This window comes from Ammospiza nelsoni, chromosome 7 (genome assembly GCF_027579445.1).
Source record: "Ammospiza nelsoni isolate bAmmNel1 chromosome 7, bAmmNel1.pri, whole genome shotgun sequence".
Lineage (NCBI taxonomy): Eukaryota > Metazoa > Chordata > Aves > Passeriformes > Passerellidae > Ammospiza > Ammospiza nelsoni.
In genome coordinates this window covers 34,533,373-34,539,474 of record NC_080639.1, presented here as the reverse complement: position 1 = coordinate 34,539,474, position 6,102 = coordinate 34,533,373, and the positions used below count along the sequence as shown (strand labels likewise).

General features: G+C 46.4%; 1 long non-coding RNA gene across 1 annotated transcript; it reads left to right on the top strand.

Annotated features, from left to right (window-relative positions):
- The first annotated feature begins 1,692 nt into the window (after positions 1 to 1,692).
- LOC132075820 (uncharacterized) lies at positions 1,693 to 5,363 on the top strand. The gene is made up of 2 exons (XR_009418828.1): positions 1,693 to 1,931; positions 2,041 to 5,363. It is a non-coding gene; the product is annotated as an uncharacterized LOC132075820 (long non-coding RNA).
- The last annotated feature ends 739 nt before the right edge of the window (positions 5,364 to 6,102 follow it).

Sequence of the window (6,102 nt, the reverse complement as noted above, 5' to 3'; positions counted from 1 at the left end):
CCTACAAGTTCTGCCCAAAAAGAAAGTGCAACCAACATAAACCAGCACTTTGCCATCCCAGCAGTGGAATGCACTGCAGAGATGTAGCCCTGCCTGTTGGTACCAGCTTTTGTGTTTTCAGAGGGCACAAGTCCCAGCCAAACTTGTCTAAGCAGCAGGCTGCCCTTAGTGTGTGCACCCGTGATTAGAGAGATATGGCTCTGCTAATCCCGCCCTAATTTGGGAAGAAGGATTCATATTTAGATCACCACAAATAAACTTCCAGGACCACAGAGAAAGAGTCATTTGAGGCTGCTTAATCAGGTAGAGATGATTCATTTGAGTAAACCTGTGCCATGACCTTTCCTGAGTCCCTGAGCTCAGACAGGATGTCAAATTTTTATGAAGAAAAGAGGTGCAATCAATTAGTGCTTATGATGACCTTTTAATAAGTAAATGATTGAGGCAGACACTCATTCTGAACAGAATGAGAAATTGGATTTGTATGTGTCTAGGGTTGCTTGGGGAAGGTGTGAAATCCACCTCCATGCTTGATCTATCACTCCAGCCTAAAGATAACCTCAAAGGAAGTTGTAGCCAGGTGGGGATCAGCCTCTTCTGCAAGGCAGCTAGTGAAGGGACAAGAGGACAGAGACTCTGGGCATCAGGAAGATTTCATCACATGAAGAGCTGTCAAGCATTGGAAGGGGCTGCCCAGGGCAGTGGTGGAACCACCACCCTGGAGGTGTTCAAGAAACAGCTGGACATGACATTCAGTGCTGTGGTTAATTGACAAGGTCATCATTACCCTTTCAGCCGGTCAAAGGTTGGACTCGATGACCTCTGAGGTGTTTTCCAGCCTGAACGATCCCGTTCATCCGTACCCACACACGTGCTGGAACAGACACGGAATGCGGGGGCGCAGAACGGGCGAAACCCGCGGGGGTTTGCGCGCCCCACGAGGATCCCAGGACCGGTCGCACCGCTGGATGCGGGAGCCGCAGGCAGCCCCCCCGGCAGCGGCAGGAGGAGGAGGAGGAGCGGGGGTTTCCGCGGAGCCTCTGCCGAGCCCGGCACCGCGACAGGTGCGGCGGCGGCCCCCGGCCGGGAGCAGCCGCCAAGCGCGGCCGGCGGGACACGGGGCGAGCAGGGGCGATGCGGCACCTGCCGCGCATAAAAGTGATGGAGCGGCGGGAGGGCGGCGGCGGGCGCCATGCGGGGCGGCGGGGGCGCGGCGGCGGCGGCGGCGGGCGCGGGGCCGGCGCGGGGCCGCGCGGGGGGCGCGGGGCGGCGGCGGCGGGCGCGGGGCGGCGGCGGCGGGCGGCGGGCGGCGGCCAACGCGCGGGAGCGGCACCGCACGCACAGCGTCAACGCGGCCTTCGGCGCCCTCCGCCGGCTCATCCCCACCCGCCCCGCCGACCGCCGCCTCTCCAAGGTGGAGACGCTGCGCCTGGCGGCCAGCTACATCTCGCACCTGGCCAACGTGCTGCTGCTGCAGCAGCGCCGGCAGGACGGGGCGGGGGATGCCGAGCAGCCGTGCCCGCAGCCTTGTCCACAGCCTTGTCCACAGCCGTGCCCGCAGCCTTGTCCACAGCCGTGCCCGCAGCCCTGCCCGCAGCCCTGCCCGCAGCCCTGCCCGCAGCCTTGTCCACAGCCCGCTCAGCCTCGCTCCATCTGCACCTTCTGCCTCAGCGACCAGCGGCAGCGGGTAAGGCCCGGCTTCTGAGCGCTTCTCTTGAGAGCTTTCTGTTGGGGAGGTTGTTGGTATCCCCGCAGGTTCGGGGTTGAACTGCCAAAGGGGTCAGTGCTGTCCTTGGTGCCTCCTAACCTGTGTTTTTGTCCATCGAACAGCGCCGAGAAAGAGAGAAAGCATCACCTGCTCCAGCCGTAACCGGGCTCTGAACAGGCTGAGGTCTCGCACCACTCCTGCGCTGACTGTACCACTGCTCTGGGTAACATCGCCTCACTCGTGCTGCATGTTTACATTTAGATAGCACAGTCCTAAAAGAGTTCCTTTTTAAGCCTATGCACTTCGTTTCATATTGTGAGGGCTTTTTTCAGGGTGTTTCGCAAGTGAAATCCACTGCCTCCGTTGCACCGGGCGCTGCAGCTATTTTAGCGCGAGAAACGTTAAACCTCAGCAGCCAAGCCCTGATCCTGATGCCTCCCAAACCTGTGTCGCATGATGAAACTTGAACTTCCAAACACACGGTGTCCCCTGTCAGGGGAAGCTGCCACGAACACGCCGTGCCCTCCGCCTCCAGCGCAGCCCGGGCTGCACGCAGCGCTGCCGCCCACCCCTGCAGCTGCACGCCAGAGCCGGGGACACGGCCTGATGCCGACAGCTGACATGCTTCAGAGGTCTCAACGGTGCTGGGGGATTATTTTGAGGTGTTCACAGAAAGCTGGAAAAACTTCCAGTGAAAGAAAGCAGCACCCTTGGCTGTGCACTGGCACAGAGCACAGGGGCACGGGACGCAGCCAGCGCAGGAGAGGAAAGGGGAGAAGTGCAGTGTAAGCGGTGCTCCTTTCTTATTAACACTGTGAGTCCTGCCAGTCCTTTAAATAGCGCGGGATATTCCTAAATCTGCCTGGCAGGGAGGGTTTCCCAAGGGCTTTTACCCATCACCCAGGTCTTTTCATAATTGTGCCCCGTACACCACTGAGGTCGTTTAACTCCCCTCAGTTTACTAACTTGTATATTGTTTTTCAGAAGTAACTCCAAAAGGCAAATAAGCATATTCTGTTTTCAGATTTGGACATTAGTGAAGCAGCAGGCTGAAATCTTAAACCACAGAGGTTAATTTTGCAATATTTTTATTGCAAAATTACTATTTAAAACATAATTAATTAGGCTTTAAATTGTTACTTTGGGAGGCACTCTGTATTCTGTAAGCCTGGTAACTGTACCACTCCAAGAAGTGGAGAAGTGCTGCAAGCAGAACTTGTCTCCTTTTTCCTCCCCTGCTGCCATCTGTGCTCCTGGCCAGCCTTGCTGCTCTGGCCAAACATGAGGGCTGAAGAAGCAGCACTTTGTTCACTTTCTTTTCTGTACAAAGTTTTCTCTTCTAGCCCTACATAAGTGCAAAGCAAATTCTGGCAGTTGTTACAAAGAACTTAGCAAGAACAAGGTCGTGGTGGACTCCTATACAACTTCACCTTTTTATTTCCCTTCTCCCCTGCCCAACACACTTTTTCTGTATCCAATGAGGAAAAATCTGCTGTACCTACAGAAATGCAGTAAGCTCTTCCATTGAATTCTAACAAAGAAAAATACCAAGCAAATCCCAGCGATTCCACATCACGTCAGTCTCTTCAGTTATTAAAAGCCACAGGCTGCATTTTCCTGGATTGAGAGGAGATTTTTTGCTTTTAGAAGGTTTCTATCATTAATCTTTTTTTAATGAGGAACTTTCAATTGCTGCCAGATCATGGTCTGTGTTTGCTTTGGCACTGATTAGTGAAGCTGGAACTCTTTACGGTTTTGTGTAAAGTCTTTTTTAAATTTTTGTGTTGTGTTGGCCTCTGTGTGTGGGCATAGAGTTCTACAAACATATTTTCCTGGATTTTTTTTAATCAATTTGATGAAATTTATCTTTTAAAAAGTTATTTGCTCTACAAATAAAGCTGATCTATAGTTAGGCCCTACATTCTTATGAACACATTAAAACAAAGTATCTGACCTCTTTATAGACAATTAACCTTAATTTATTCATTTAGCTGTATCATTTCATATTACACCCTAAAATGACAGGACATAATTCAGTTTCAAACAAATTTAGGAAAATTTTTCATTGAGTATGCTCTGAATTTTGGAATTTGTAGGAAAGACGATAAAATTATTTATTTCAGGTCTTCAAAATGCTGTGATTTTATTGCAATTTTAGGAGGTTTTAGTGTAGCTCTTGGCAAATGAAGTATATTTGGATTTAATGAGATATTTTTAAACTTAATTAATAAAGGAAATGAGTAGAAAATGTGAAGTCCACTTCTGTACCAAAGTAAGAGCTGAAATCTCATAACTTGAAACTCTCAAGAATGATTTCTACAGTCCTAGAGGAATTTGGTGTCCTCCCTTTAAAAGGGATTTTATCTCCCTAGTTTTGCAAAGGGTTTATACAAGATGCTTTTCAATGACAAAAACAGGAGCAGGCCCTAAAACTTGGCCTTCTCTCCTGTTTAATGAGGCTCAGTTTAACATTGAATTCTTCTCTCTTTACTCAGGATAAACTGTTGAATTCAACTGGGCTTGAAGATTTTCTCAGGGTTTCAATTGCTAAATAATACAGGAGTTTCAGCAACACTGATTGATCGTGGCAGAAATTAGACCCCAGAGCACTGTGGCCCAAATATTTATGGTATAGACAGATAATGTCTATGCAAAGCAATTAAAACCATGATTTCTCTGAGGAACGTTTGTGTATGTGTAACTGTGTGTATTTAAATGAGGAGAATTTGGGACAAATCCTTCACTTTGCTGAAATATATTTGTAATGTAAAACTTCTCTAATCTCAGGAGCAAAAAAAAAAAAAAAAATTAAAATCAAGCTGTTACTCCGTAATGGATTTTCTATAAATCAAGGGAAAAAGAATTTAATTTCTGGAGACACAGATGAATTGAAGCTCAGGTTTCACATATAAAGAGCTCATCATCATTCAATGTTCTACTGAATTGTTACTGTATGACCTTGTGTGTCTTATCAGTCCTACTTTTTTAATCATGGGGCAGGGTTATCCATGGCATGCACAAATATACAAGTCAAAATCTTGAGGGTGTCTGAGAACAAGTACCTTACTTGATGGTGAGGCACTGGAATAATGTGAGTTCTTCCAGAGGTGCCAAGCCACCTCTAGTTCTGCAGATCTTGGGGTTTGACTTATTTGTGAGTGCATTCTGTTCTCTGTGTATGAACAGAGCATGCCTGATGCCAATCCCAGCTTTATTTGCCTGTAAACACTTGGCTATTCAATTTACATGATGCATGAATAAAGCAGAAACTGTGAGATATACACCATTTGGTCTCAGATCCCATTACATTATTGTTAAAATAATCCAAGCATGGTACTTTGTATAAATCATTTTACTTAGCCTGCTACATCACTGTAAAAAAACAGCACCTAGCAAAGTGAATAAATCATGTTGTTTGATTTTACTGGTTAAGTTTAAAGAAGCATTTTAACATAGTTCTTGGTTATTTATGAATTAATCATAATGTAAGTCAAAGTAGTTTCATATGTTAGTTTCTATTTTCACTTCTGTTCCACAAAACAGAAGTTCCCTTTCATGGAAAATCTGCTTCTTTACAAAAATCTGTACTTGTTTGCAAAATGTGATTATATTTGCTAAAATAAAGAGTATTTTTGCTACTAATTTAAACAACAAACTGCAAACATTAAGATGGAAGTTCTCTTCTATAGCCATCTCAAGATAAAAGTATTTAATGGTTTTCTTTACCTTTTTCAAATCTATCTCTCCAAGATTTCAGCAGCACACTGACACGTGTATGAGTACACAATGTGTGTGCATTGGCAGGAGAGAAGGGAAGTGGGTGAAAATCTTGGGAAAATGAAAAGTGAGCTCCTCTGCTCAGGGCCTGTGCAATATCCAAAGTGCCAAACACAGGAGGAGGTGGAGGGAGGGAAAGGGTGGGGAAAAAGGGAGGGAGAAGAAAGGAAGAGGTTGATTCATCAGTGGAAGTTCATCAGGGCAGACAAGCAGAAGAGCCCAGAGTGGGAGCAGCCCCTGCTGTGTCTCTGTGCTTTGTCACTGTGAGACTGCTGACACTTCATTGAGAGAATACCAACAAAATTTATATTAGACCTAAACTGACTGCCTAAATAACACCTTCAAAAAAAGAGAATGATGTCTTGATTAACAGTAAGCGCTACTGGATAATACAAGGTGAGGAGAAGGAATTTATGTAAAATTAGCTAAAACAGACAGCATTCTGTCTATAAGGCAAGAATTCTGGGAGATCTCTTACACCAGGAAACCTTTGAAGGTTGAAGAAAAATGGTTCTAACAAATCAATATGAGGATTGTGGGGGAAAAAAATAAAATTATTACTGGGATAAAAAATACTGTAGAGTTTCATGAAAGCTTAGGCGGAAAAGTGACATTTC